Source organism: Cyprinus carpio, chromosome A22 (genome assembly GCF_018340385.1).
Source record: "Cyprinus carpio isolate SPL01 chromosome A22, ASM1834038v1, whole genome shotgun sequence".
Classification (NCBI taxonomy): domain Eukaryota; kingdom Metazoa; phylum Chordata; class Actinopteri; order Cypriniformes; family Cyprinidae; genus Cyprinus; species Cyprinus carpio.
Window position 1 is genome coordinate 20,489,317 of NC_056593.1, and position 14,974 is coordinate 20,504,290.

Here is a 14,974-nt window from a genome sequence, read left to right on the forward strand (position 1 = left end):
AAAAGAAAAAGTACAATTGTGATGGTGGCGTCGTGTTTTTTAGCAAGTGTCCATGATTTTGCAAGTTTGTTTTCGTTGGTGCTAATGATCGCTTGTATGCAATAAGTTGTTTTCCTATGTTGAGCAATGGATTATTTTTGAAACTGAAGTGAATTGTGGCAAACACAGACATGTAAGATCCGTATCACAGACAATAGTAGGGTAAGATTGAGAGTTAGGTTAAGAGTGGTGTGTTGTTTAGCTTTCACTGTTATATTGATGATACTCAACTCTATATTTCTTTGCGGCTTGGCGAAACATACCAATTTGAACAACTAATGGAATGCATAGTCGAAATAAAAAAACTGGATGACGAGTAATTTCTAAATTCTGAAAAAAACAGAGCTGTTAATTATAGGACCTAAAAACTCTGCATGTAATAACCTAGAACGCTGTTTAAGACTTGATGGCTGCTCTATCAATTCTTCGTCATCAGTTAGGAACCTAGGTGTGCTATTTGATAGCAATCTTTCCTTAGAAAGCCATGTTTCTAGAATTTGTAAAACTGCATTTTTCCATCTCAAAAATATATCTAAATTACGGCCTGTGCTCTCAATGTCAAATGCAGAAATGTTAATCAGCGTTTATGACCTCAAGGTTAGATTATTGTAATGCTTTATTGGGTAGTTGTTATGCACGCTTAATAAACAAACTCCAGCTAGACCAAAATGCAGCACCTAGAGTTCTTACTAGAACCAGGAAGTATAACCATATTAGCCCGGTTCTGTCAATACTGCACTGGCTCCCTATCAAACATTGTATAGATTTTAAAATCTTGCTTATTACTTATAAAGCCCTGAATGGTTTAGCACCTCAGTATTTGAACAAGTTCTTGTTACATTAAAGTCCTCCATGTCCACTGCATTCTCAAAACTCAGGCAATTTGATAAACTTAGAATATCAAAGTCAACTGCGGGCGGCAGATCTTTTTCCTATTTAGCTCCTAAACTCTGGAATAACCTACCTAACTTTGTTTGGGAGGCAGACACACTCTTGCAGTTTAAATCTAGATTAAAGACCTATTTCTTTAACCTGGCTTACACATAACACACTAATAGGCTTCTAATATTCAAATCCATTAAAAGATTTTTAGGCTGCATTAATTAGGTAAACCAGAACCATGAACACTTCCCATAACACCCGATGTACTTGCTACGCTAATGGCATCTACGCTAATATTAGTCTGTTTCTCTCCTTATTCTGAGGTCACCGTAGCCACCAGATCCGGTCTGTATCCAGATCAGAGCATCACTATAGTCACCCGGATCCAGTACGTATCCAGCCCAGATGGTGAATCAGCACCTAGAAAGGAACACCACATCTAAAAAACACATCTCAGACCACCACCGGGACAAGACCACAGGACAGAGACAGATCCCCTGGAAAGACCTTGTCTCAGATGACCACCGGGACAAGACCACAGGAAAACAGAGGATTCTTCTGCACAATCTGACTTTGCTGCAGCCTGGAATTGAACTGCTGGTTTCGTCTGGTCAGAGGAGAAAACTGGCCCCCCAGACTGAGCCTGGTTTCTCCCAAGGTTTTTTCTCCATTTCTGTCACCGATGGAGTTTTGTTTTCTTGCCGCTGTCGCCTCTGGCTTGCTTAGTTGGGGACACTTTCATTTACAGCGATATCTTGACTTGATTGCTAAATGATTGCACAGATACTATTTAAACTTAACTGAGATGAATGACATCACTGAATTCAATGATGAACTGCCTTTAACTGTCATTTTGCATTATTGACACACTGTTTTCCTAATTAATGTTGTTCAGTTGCTTTGACACAATCTTTTTTGTTTAAAGCGCTATATAAATAAAGGTGACTTGACTTGACTTGAGCAGTACATTGCTGTAGGAGTATTTTTCTGTAATGAAAGGATGACAGAATTGGAAGTGGATCGATTTTGTGCAGGTGAGATCACTTGGGGAAAGCTTTCCAGGCTTAAAAAAGCTCAGCTTATGGAAATAGTACAACATTATAAAATTGATGAAGTGGAGGGCGATTTTAGGTAGATTTTAGCTAATTAATGAGCTTTTGTTGTATTTTGATGTACCTGATGTGATCGCTGTAACGGCAAGAGAGCACATGAGAAAAAAACGTGAAGCCATTAGAAAGAGCAAGGAGCAGGAGATGGAAAATGAACGTGTGCAATTGGAGCTGGAATGTGATTGAGTAAATAAGCTAAATAGACAGCGACAAAGGGAGCATGAGATAAGATTTTATATAACTAAGTGTTTTGCACTTATGCCTTGATTTCATGCTGATGCAGTTGATGCATTTTTCGAAGCATTCAAGAGAATTGCTGCAAAAAGAGATTGGCCGCAATCTGAGGGGGTGACATTGGTTAGGAGGGAGTTTGATGATAAAGCTCAAGAAGCGTATGTAGCCCTCGATTCTGTTCAGTGCATAGAGTATGAAACTGTGAAACAAGCTGTTTTGTGGGCATATGAGTTGGTGCCTGAGGCCTATAGGCGGCAGTTTCGGAAATTAATATAGGGTCCGAGGAAGAGAAAGATGGGGTCCCTAAGCCTGGAGAGAATTTTGTAGATCTGGGAGATACTTTGTTCTCTCAGTTATTTGGTGGGGTGAGTTGCAAGAAGTTCAGTAGGGATGCTACAATCCAGGGTAAATTTTTTTTTTTTTTTTTTGTGCAGGAGACTGCTGTTTCTTGGGCCGAGAAAAAAGATATAGCTGAAGGCTTATATGGCGTGATGGGATTTTGATGCAAAATGGCACCTTCCCAATAGCCCAACTGAAGATTGGAATTGCAAATTGTGATTCTAAAAAAACTTCTGTGAGGAAATTTTGCGGTTGGCCCATTAAGAACCTATGGCTGGTCATAAAGGTATTCGGAAGACTCACAGGAGGATCTTGCATAATTTAACTGGCCTAAATTGCACAAAAATGTGTAGGGATAGCATATTGTAGGTCATGTCTTACTTGCCAGTTGTTTGGTAAACCCAACCAGAAAATTCCTGTTGCACCTTTGTGTCCTCTGCCAGTGTGTGGGGAACCTTTTTCTCAGGTTCTGATAGACTGTGTGGACCCTTTGCCCAAGACAAAAAAGGGACATTAATATCTTTTTACTATTATGGACTTGATTACTCGCTTCCCTGAAACAATTCCTTTGAGGAATATCAAGGCTCGAACTGTGTTAGATGCTTTATTGTTGTTTTTTTCTAGATTTGGTCTTCCCCGAGAGGTGCAATCAGATCGAGGGTCTAATTTTGTATCTGGGGTGTTCCAAGAAGTTTTGCATGAGCTTGGGATAACTCAGATTGTTTCTTCTGCGTATCATCCTCAGTCTCAGGGGGCCATCGAGAGGTGCCATCAGACCATGAAGACAATGATTAAGGCCTACTGTGCTCAGTTTTCTAGGGGATTGGGATGCTGCAATGCCTTTTTTGTTGTTTCCTTTAAGGGATTCTGTGGATAACTCCACCGGATTTACACCCTTTGATTTGGTGTTTGGCCATGAGGTCTGGGTCCAAGGTCCCTTAAAAGATGCAAAAGAAATGTTTCTGAGGTCAAAAATGAGACCACCTTGTTACAGTATGTGGCTGCTTTTCAGGAACGTCTCTGGTCTGCTTGTGAGATTGCTAAGGAGTCTTTGGGTAGGGCCCAGACCCGTATGAAGGCTCAGTATGATAAGAAGGCGGTGGAACTTACATTTATGGTGAGAGATCAAGTGCTGGTTTTGACACCAATGCAGGGAGACAGACTTGGTGGTATGTTCTGTGGACATTATTCTATTTTGAAGAGGGTTGGGAATTACATGATTAGTACCCCTGGCCAATGGTACAAAACAAGGCTGTGCCATATTAATCATTTGAAGCCATATCACCCCTGTGGGAAGGTGGCGGTTGCAGCCATTTCAGTTAGTTCATCTTTGTCATTAGATGCATCTCAGAGTGGTTCAGTGAAATCATCCAGGGTTCATCCTATAGAGGAAAAGGATGTAAAGTTTGAACCTGTTGGTGCTCATCTTGATAATGCTGCTTATTTGAAGGAGCTTTCCACTCAGCTTGGAAATCTGTCTTTGGAACAACAAGGAGATGTATAAAGTTTGATTGAGGAGTTTCCAGAATTGTTCAAAGATACTCCTGGTCTTACCACTTTGGTGGTGCATGACGTGGAAAATTGGGGAAGGCATTCCAATAAACAGCATCCCTATCACCTGTCACCTAATAGATTGAGTTTAGTGAAGCAGAAACTTGGTATATGGATATATGGAGGAAAGTGGAGTTATTGAGCCAGGACAAAGTGAATGGAGTTCACCAATTGTTCTGGTTCCAAAGCCTGATGGAACTCTGAGATTCTGCGTTGATTATAGGAAGGTTAATCAGGTTATAAAAACTGATGCTTTTCCTATACCACACTTAGAGGACTGCATAGATCAGACTGGCAATGCCCAAGTTGTTTCCAAGTTATATCTTTTGAAGGGGTATTTCAGGTGCATTTGTCAGAGCGAGTAAAGGTAATTGTAACATCTGATACCCTGTACTGTAAGGTTCTTCTGTTTGGGATGAAAAATGCACCTGCCACCTTTCAACAGTTAATGAATTTGGTCACTGCTGGCTTCTGGAATGTGGTTACATATATCGATGGTGTTGAGGTCCATAGTGCCTCATGGTCAGAGCACTTCGAGGATTTGCGATGTCTGTTTTAATGGCTTCGTGAAGCTCAGCTGCTTGTCAATCTACCAAAGTGTGAACTGGGAAAAGGCCAGGTTACTTATTTAGGGCATGAAGTGGGACATGGAAAGGTATTGTCTAGGCTGGCAAAAGTAAGAGCTATTTTGGATCTCCCCATTCCCTGAACTCGTCGAGAGTTAATGCGGGTGCTTGGGATGTGTGGGTTCTACAGGTGTTTCATGCCAAATTTCGCTATCATAGCAGAACCTTTAACCAGGTTGCTGAGGAAGGGGGTGCATTATGTTTGGTCTGATGACAAGGCATTTAGTCAGATTAAAGCAGTTTTGGCTTGTCCACCCATTCTTGCTGCTCCATACTTTGGAAGACCCTTTAAATTGGCTGTGGATGCCTGCTTCAACATGACTCTGGCATTGATAAACCGGTTGCCTATTTCTCTGAGAAATTAAATAAACATTAGAGAGCATATTCTACTATCAGAAAAGAGGCTTTGGCTTTGGTTTTGGCTGTGTGCCATTTTGAAGTTTATGTATCTAGCACCCTCGGAGATTTAGTGGTTTACACAGATCATAACCTCTTGATTTTCCTTGCTAAGTTTCAGACATTGAATCAGCGTGTGTGTTGCTGGAGTCTCTTTTTGCAGCCATATAGTTTGGTTATACAGGATGTGGCTGAAAGAGAGAATGTTATGGTTAATACTTTATCTATGATGCCTGCACATAGTAAAGATTAAAGAGATTTAGGATGATATCTATTTCTAATTTCCTGGTTAGAGGGGTTAAATTTGAATGAATTAGGACATAGCGTAAAATATTATAATTGGTATGTAAGGTTTTAATGAAATGTGTAAAAGGGAAAAGGAGTAAAGGGAAAAGGGAAAATGGTGTTTAAAAAAGTGGTAGGGTGGTAACTTTTGTTTTTCTTTTTGTTTTGTTAGGTATTTTAATAGGAACAGTACTGACTGACAATTGAACATTGCCCAGATGATGCCACTCACCTGTGAATAAGAAGGCGGGGTATATGATCATCAGTGTTTCAAAATAATGGGGGAAGAAAATATGCATAAGGGTTCACGTGAGGGACTAATGCTCTCATTACCCCTTTATCGTTCTCTCCTTCTTTGTTTTGTTTTGTTTTGTTCTAAAATTTTCACCACCACTGTGTTTTATGAAATTAAAGAAAACTTGATTGAAAACTACAGTATATCCATGCTTCTGCTGGATTGAAAAACTTGGACTCCAATAAGGAAAACACGACTGGGTCAGAGTGAAGACGGACTGATTTTGAAGGTGAAAGGCTTCTCTCTGGGCGTTTCGTAGCTGACACACACATCTCCATCCACGCATTTGGGAAAGGACTGACTCCCCTCCCATGTTATTGACATCACGTAGAGAAAGTTGTTTTGTTGCTTGCTATTGAAAATAAAAAAAAAAAACTAGACTGGCCGTGTTAGCTGTTTGTTTTGTTAGGAGTATCATTCGCTGTAACATAGTCAAACATCCAGTCGAACAGTCACAATGAGTATACTTCTTCTTTAAAGCACGACAAAAGACTATTACAACACAATGATTTAGAATGTACTTTTAAAGCTGACATTTGTAATAATGTAATTTAATAGTGTACATAAGTATGTTAAGAAATAGTCATGAAAGTGTCTCTCTTTAAGTTTTTTTATAGTGGACTTTTATTTCATTAACATTATGTTATCTGCAAATACAGTTTTACAAAATATATAAGATTTTTAGTTACACTACAAGGTGCACATTTAGTATAAATAATCACGTTTCTTTTTTTTCAAGGGTAAATACGTATTATGAGAACTACAGTATGTTACACAGCAGATTCACACATTCATACATTCAGTCATAGCAACAGGCTGTATAGTGCAAGTACATGCAAATATAATAGTATGTATTAATGTTCTGTTTCGTTTTCCCACAACTCACTTGCATGAATCAAGAGGGAAATTATGTATAATTTGTGTTTTTTAGCATAATCAAATTGAGAGATCAACAAGTGTGTCAGATATTAAAAAAAAACATAGAAACAGAAAGAGCCCTTATTTTTACACAGTGCCCATGAAACAGTCAGACTGCGAAACAGATCATTCAGTCTGAAACCTACTTTATAAATGTATTCCCTGGAGCATTTCATCACGGGAAAACCACCCAATCAATTAGAATTCGTTCAGCCCTCTAATATCTGACAAGACAGCAATAAAGAAACAATAAAAATTATTAAAATAGAAAATCTTACCTTGTAATCTGGCAACAAATCACGCAATCCAGTATGTTAAAACATCAGTGACATTAAAAAGATAAAGCTGAAGGTTCAGAAGGTTCTCATCAGAATCCCTGAGCTGATATTCATAATGTAAAAATGCAATTCTAGTCTGATAATAAGCCCATCACACAAGGTACTATGGGAGTGTTTTCTTGGTTTATACAGGGAGACAGTTACGCTCTGTATTTCTGTCTCCCTCTCTCTCTCTCTTCGCCCCTTTTTCACTGTATGTAATTGCAAAATCTTTGTTTAACCCTATACAAGCCATGTGCATTGTGCTCTACTGCCTTTGCATCTTTCATCATACTCCGGCACAGTGAATTTAGCACAAAAATAAACTAATTTCATTGAGCTGACTGATTGAACTGTCAGCAGTTTCTATGTTAATTGAGCTGGATAAATGAATAGAATTTGCTAGCTAATTAAATTGAGGGCCTTCGTCACAATGCAGCACACCTCTGGTTTTCAATGATGGTAATGATTTCTCAAAGATAATGAGCACCTGCCATTGTTTTTTCTTCATTCTTGTAGCAGAAATCCAATCTTTCTTAATTATTCCAGCCATCTGATTCAGCCGAGCTTATTCAAATCAAATGCAAACCCAGCTTGTAGGTAAAGGGGTACGTTCAAACAAATACAGAAATTCTTTCATTATTTACTCACCCTTATGTCATTTCAAACCTTATTTTTGTTCTGTGGAATATAAAAGAGTATTTATAGGAATGTTTGCGACAATTATTCCATGCTATGAAAGTCAATAATGTCCTTTCCTGACGAAATGACTTAATTGACTTAATGAACCAAGGTGCCGTTCACACAGGATGTTATGTTTTTGCTTTGCACTGCACTGCTTTTCAATTGTTTTTCTTATGTAAATATTGTGCTAGGCACATGTGTTTTGTCCACTGTTTGTTTCATATTGTTTTATTTTTGTCTTGCTCATGACACAGCATTTTAAAAACATGGTCCTCAAGTTTCAAAATTTGTTTAACCCTTAAAAAAAACGCTTCTGGAGACCTTGCACATTTTTACTTTCTCTGAGTTGGTTCATACAGGGAACAGGGAAATGACACAAAGTGTGAAGGACTTTTAAACATAAAAATAATTCTGTTTCAAGCACCACAATTCGGGGTTATTCTTCACAATTGTTTTTGAAACGACTTTTAACTTAAAATACGATACCTTGCAAAAAAGACGTGAGCGCAAACACGCTTGTCTAGCCTAGCGGAATATTTACATAGAAAAAGTAGCACACTGGAATGATAAAAAGTGTGTCTACGTGAATGGGCCCCTAACTGAGACAATTACAATGTTCTCTGTCCTCTCACTTGGAGATAATGCCAATCTGTGAGAATCTAAAAGTGCCCCTAATAGCCTCTATTACTCATTTAGAGTATTCAAAGCTAAAACATTGGCTATAATGGAAGGAAACGGAAATCTCTTAAATTATCATTAAGTTTTATGATCTGCCCTGCTAATTCTTATAATAGTTTTCACTGCTTTTTCTTTGAGGTTTCAACAAGATTTGAGGCAGAGTTGACCTGCCCTCCACCCATGGGGGTCTCTGAATCGGGTCCATTGAAATGACAGGATGTTGAGTGCTGCCATCCTCCTCTGGTGACAAAGACATGATAGTCATAGTTTATGACAGAGCACTAAAATAACTGTTTTTACAACTCAAAACTCAACCCATGCATCCGCTGTAAAGATTTTTGTAAACCAGAAAGCATTTAAAAATTCATAAAGCATCAACACTTAAAAAATATAGGTTCTTTATTGGTTCCAAAATGGTCCCTTGAAGAACCTTTAACATCAGTTGAAATTATTACAACCTTCTTCACTAAGAAAACATGGTTCTTTTAAACTCTTCAATGTAACATTCTTTGGGGAACCCAAAATGGTTCTTCAACGGCATTGCTGGGAAAACCTCACTTTTGGAAACTTTATTTTTTAATAGTTAATGACTGAGGACTAAAGAAAGTTATTTATTTATTTATTTTGTGAATCTTGGTAGCAGAACTGTCCCATCCATGAGCCTCTCATGAGCAAAGATAGCAAATTCATATCATGTTGCATAATTTCAGAATTTTGTCTCTGAAGAAACTCCTCATGCTCATGCAGCCTAGTGTGACCAAACCGAAAGTGTAGAAAAATATTAGTCGTCTGAGTAACTGGATAATTAGAAATAGATATGCATGTTGTTATGGATACTAGTGACTTTTAGAGGTGTACGTGAGCAATGCAGGGTGTGGATGTGACATCTTCATATGCATGAATGCATGAATAAATTGCATTTCTAATTGGCTGGTACCAGTGTTAATTTTTGTCCCTCTTATTTTTGTTCTTGCTGTGCAGGCTCAAAAGCAACCTGAGCAGAAACACCTTGGGTACTGAACTGAGTGTTCACTCTACATAAAAATTCCACAAAGGCATAAAACTATAATGAAGAAATTAATTTCTATATTATTTCTTATATTTTGCTTTTAATTTCTGGTTGCAAACATGCACAAAACAGAACCCCCTCTGCCATTTTTTTGTTATTAATGTTTTAATTAACTCCATGTGTCTTGTGCAATTTAAATTCATTGTTTCTGAAGTTGCCACACCATGGAAGTGGCAAATCAGAGAGAAATGTGACCTCCAAAGAAGTCAAATACTGATGAAATACAGTTTGTGGGATGGAGATATTTAATGCATACAATTGTTCAATTTCATTACATTGTCCAAGGCGCAGCATTACAAAGAACGGCAAGCAGATCAGACTAGCAATATATTTTGCACAACGGTTAAATAGATAACTTTTTATATTCTTTTGCTGAGGGAGAAAAAAACCTGAGCTATATATACAGATATGGTTGCTGGAAACACGCGTAGATTAAAAAAAATAAAAATAAATTGTCACCTTTCTGTCTCCATTCTGCTGTATTCATGGTTTCTTTTTGTTTTTTCAAAGCACAATTCCATCAGTTTTTTTTAAAATATTAGCTCTGAATGCTTTTTTTAATTGTATGACTCATCTTGTTAACTTTTCATTTCAGTGGAACTGTGATTTCTAAAGGCATTCACAATGAAGCTGAGTTGAGAGGTGTCGCTCCATGTCAAATGGAAAGTCTTTTCCTGGGCCAACTGAAGGGATCTCTTACCAAAACAAATTAACTGAAATCCTCAATGATTAATGGTCAAATTGTTGTTTCAGTCCCTCAACATTTTGAATGACTATATCAATTAAAAGAGAGATATTATTATCCTTCTCTTGCACACAATCAGCGTTGGGAAACATGTCCTCTATTTTTTATCAAATCAGCCGATCACACCAATGATCCAGTTTGGCAACGAATGTCTGAAAGAAGCAAGATGTTGGCATCTCTCCCTTGCATCAATGTGTTCAGCAAATTCAACCTGTCAAAAATATCTACGAGGTGCTAACCACAGGGGGTCGTCCAAGTACCGTGCAAGGTTGGTCTTAATATCAACAAGAAACGTCTTCACCTCTGAACATAATTAATAGAGGCGATGTAAAACGTCTCAGTTACGTATGTAACCCTTGTTCCCTGAAGGAGGGAATGGAGATGTCACGTTGGTGATGACCAAAGAATTGGGATCTCGCCAGAGAGACCAATCCACTTCGAGTGTAACTAAACGAGCCAATGCCACATTGGCATGCGATTATTAAGTGACATTGACATGCGATTATGTAAGTGACATTTACTCAAGTGGAGTAACCCCGAGGGGCCCTATTTGCACATGGAAGTCTCTGAGATGGCTCATGGCTGCATCATTTTAGAGATGGCAGAATGTGGTCTGCCAGGGGAAAACATGGCCTTAGTAACTGTACTGTGGAAATAAACATATGGGATCCCAACCGAGGTCATTCATATGGGCACTAGACTCACACCAGATTTCAGGAATCCATTGGTGGTCTGGGCCGCCGGAGTGCTGGAGGACTCGACAGGGGTCTGCACAGTCAGGGGACCTCTCTGGAAGAACTAGGCATCCAGAACACCCCAAGCCGACTCTGAACCGGGCCTCTCAGCTTGCAACTACCCATTTTAGAAACACAGGAGGAAACCTGTTTGACATGCAGGCTATAGAACCCTAGCGAACGTTTTATGGAGTCGCCCAGACCACAGCTCTACAAATGTTAATGCTAGCGTTTTAGACACCACAAGCCAGCACCCAGGACGATGCGACACCTCTAGTGACCTCCTGTGAGCCACGTGGCAGCCTGAGCGACTGCAGGACATACCTTGTGCTTCGTATGGCCAAGGTCTAGATGGCATCCAATATCTAGTGGCGCCATCCTCTGCTGGAGACAGCCTTCACCTTCTGCTATCCACCCGTAACAGACAAAGAGCTGTTCTGAGGTCCTAAAGCTCTGCGTTCTATCCATGTACAGTGCAGTGCGGGTAAGGACAGATCAAAGCTAGGGCTGGGTCTGCCTCCTCCAGGGGCAGTGCTTGCAGCGTTCACTACCTACCTAGTCCCTGAAGGGAGTGGTAGGAATCTTGGGGCATGTAGCCAGGCCCAGGGTCTTAGTGTTGCATCGTGAATCAGCCGGTCCCCAAACTCAAGGCACGATTCGTCATCTGAAAATGCCTGCCAAGGCCCCCACCCTCTTGATCAAGGCCAATGACGAACCTCGAAGGGGGCAGTTTGTAGGGCTTTTAGCACCAATGCCAAATCCCAAGAGGGTAGGGAGGGCAGGCCTAGATGATTTAACCTCCTGGCCCCCGACATAAGAAACCTGACAACCTCATATGGGCGTTGTGCAGGGGCTGAAATAGCACGCAACATTAAACCTAAAGGTCCGCTTGAGGGGGAAAAGCCTATCTCCAAACCTTTGCTACAAAGAATGAAAAGCACAGGTTTCTACTGATCGAACATCTCCAGGGGTCCTCCCCAATGGGAGGACCCCCATTCGCAGCCAGCGGGTTCCAGCTATCAACAGAGGCGATAGTGAGAGCTACCTCTTGGGGTCGTTCACTTAGAACCGCGCATTCCCATCCAGTGACCACATATGGAGGTTTCAACACAAAGTCCGGACGTGGGTACCAAGGGGCGAAGCAGATCCTTCTTTCTCCGCCTACATGCAAATGCGTTGTCCATGTCGCAGGGGCTGTGGGCGAAACACGTGCCCTATAATTTCTCGTGTGAACCGAGGTCCTGTGTGGGCCAATATGTGCGCCACTAACAAGACATGCTCCTCATCCTCTACACTCATCTTGCACAGTGTCTGCTGCGAAGATGCTCACTGGGGGTGAACACGTTTGCACCGGTCTTCTCTTCTGGGGCCGCGCTTGTGGTGGCCACGTGGCTTATCTTGTGCTCGATCAGCTCTGAGGCCGCGCTCAGGGTCAATGCATGAACTGCTACAAACTCGAGGTCAATTGATTGTTCCCACGCAGCGGGGAACCTGCCCCAGCTCCCCTGACACACCTGCATGCCCATTGTAAACGTTGGAACACCAGCCCATTGGCCGAGGCATCGTTTTGAAATACCACAGTGCTGCATGGATACCTGGTTTCAGGGGCACTCCAGCCTGAATAAACTAGGTATCGTGACCATGGGCTTGAAGGTTCTGCAGCAGGATGTGTAATCTGAACCAGGTGAGTAATGCGTTCTGCCACACCCACCTTGGGACTCAGCCATGGAGCCAGTGCTGAAGTGGGTCTCATATGGAGCAGACCGAGTGGAACTACCACTCACATCACTGCAGCCATATGCCTCTGAAAGATTTTCAATGGGGACCAACGTTCTGCCTGATAAAGTCTTGAGGCATTTCAGCACCGACTGAGCGCACGTTCCTGGGTGAAGGCGGTGCTGTCCTGGCTGACCGAATCCACTCCATGCTGAGAAAAGAGATCCTCTGTGTTAGCACGCAGTTTTGCTCTTTTTCTCATTTGACTGAAGACCTATCTGGCTGAGGTGCCCAAAGCGCAGGACCTTTTACTGACACATGCCTGACCCTCAAATTGCGAACCGCAGGAATGGCCTGTGGCCGCGGGAGATGAGACATGAAACTATGAGTCCTTCAGGTCAATCGCTGCAAACCAGTCTTGGAGATGTGATTCACTCTGAAAATGCATTTCTTTCGGCATCAACATCTTTGAACGGCAGCATGCAAAGTAGGGCAACGGCTTCAAACAATTCTCAGATCCAAGATTGGTCGTAACCCCACTGCTTTTTTTTTTGGGCACAGTGAAGTATGTCTGTAAAACCCCTACCCTCATATTGGCTGGAGGGACCGGCTCTATCGCAACCTTTGCCAGCAGGACTGGCTGAGTTTCTGCATGCAAGACAGGGTGCAATCGACAGCCTTGACTGAAGTAAACCAGATGCCCCTAAACTTGGTGGGACGCCGGGCGAACTGAACCGCGTAACCCGAGTCTGATAAGGTCCCCAGGAGCCACTGAGACGGACTGGGGAGCGATAACCAGGCTCCGAGGAGACTGTGCCAGAGAACCAATGGATCCACCGACATAACCCACGGCGGGGCAAGCGTGGTGGAACACAGGGTCCTCGCCCCGATGCGCCTGTGAGGGCAGAGTGGCGCTTCCTGGACAACTAGCATGGACATCGCATGACTGTGTGGTTACCTTCATCGCTCAAAGTGCAAGGTCCATCACAGTATGCAGTTCATGCAGAACTGTCAGGTTGTGGCCATACCCTCATGCTTTGGCCTGATGACCTGCAGTAACGCCATGGCATGAAGGGCATAAAAGCCGCATTCCCACAATCTCTGTGAAGCACTGCCAGTTTAGACCTGACGAATACCTACAGGCCCGTGAGGAAAGACACGGATCACCCACCGCTGCAAAGTGGAAAGCGGCTGTTGGACACATTTGGCATGGCTACAGACCGAGCCACTGAGGTAATGCCTGTGTACCACAAAGTGGCTCCACCACAAGGGTGGTGAGAGCAGAGGAACTACAAGATTTTTTTTTCGGCGGCAGTAAAAAGTGACTGTCCACGAACTTGTAAGCTTGTTCATGCAAATCTCTGGGGAGACTGGCACTGGAGGGGCCCGCTAAGAACCAGCACGATCTCCACCGAGAACCACTCGTCCCAGCCTCGAAGAGCCCAACGACTTTTCTTGGTGGCCCGGGAAAGCATATCCAACATCTCTGTGTCTGGCTCGACAACGCTGTCACACCCAATGCAGTGATTGACATTCTGGTCTCGAGGGGGTTGAACTGAAGGAAATGGCAGGCTCCCTCCACAGTGGTAAGAGGGGCCAGCGTGTGCCTTGTCTACTCCACCGCTGCGGAGTGCTTGAGGGGTGACGAACTCCCTCTGGGGAAGCCGTCACCCGGTATCCTCAAATAACCTGAGTCCACCGGACGCAGCACCGCCCTAGCCGATTGCTGAGACGAACATAGGATCGTTGGCAGAGGCAGAGGGACCCCCCTCCACGTTTGACATTTCATGTCCCCACAAAAAGAACATGCACCATCCCTGAATTCTTGCTCAATGTGCTCAATGCCTATACACGTGAAACAGCGATCATCCTGAGATGCCAGATAGCCACCCCCCCGCACAGCACCCAGAAAGGCACAGATGATCACCATGGAGATGACCCTACAGCCCATGAAATTGTCCATAATAGATTAGATTAGATATAATGTTGCTTTTATTCTAGTGTGTAACAGATATATGGGGACTAAACAAAAGTACATTTAGAACGAGCAAGCATAGCCATCTAAAGTAGTCAATTACCTCTGCTTATAACCAAGACTGGACGGTGTGAGATCTCTGAGCAACGTAAGAATCGCAGAATGAATGAGTACAATCAAAATAGGAGTGAATAAGATAAACAAATTCCTAGAAGTTTCTAATTCAGTCGACCAATGATCATTTGAACATTTCACCTAAATTCTAGGTCCATATAAAATGGAGTCAGATTAGAATTTAATAGAAATTAATTTACTTTGCTCACCGAAAAGAACAGAATGCACAAGAAACGCTTCAGCAAACCATTAGTTACCTTTGTTGGGT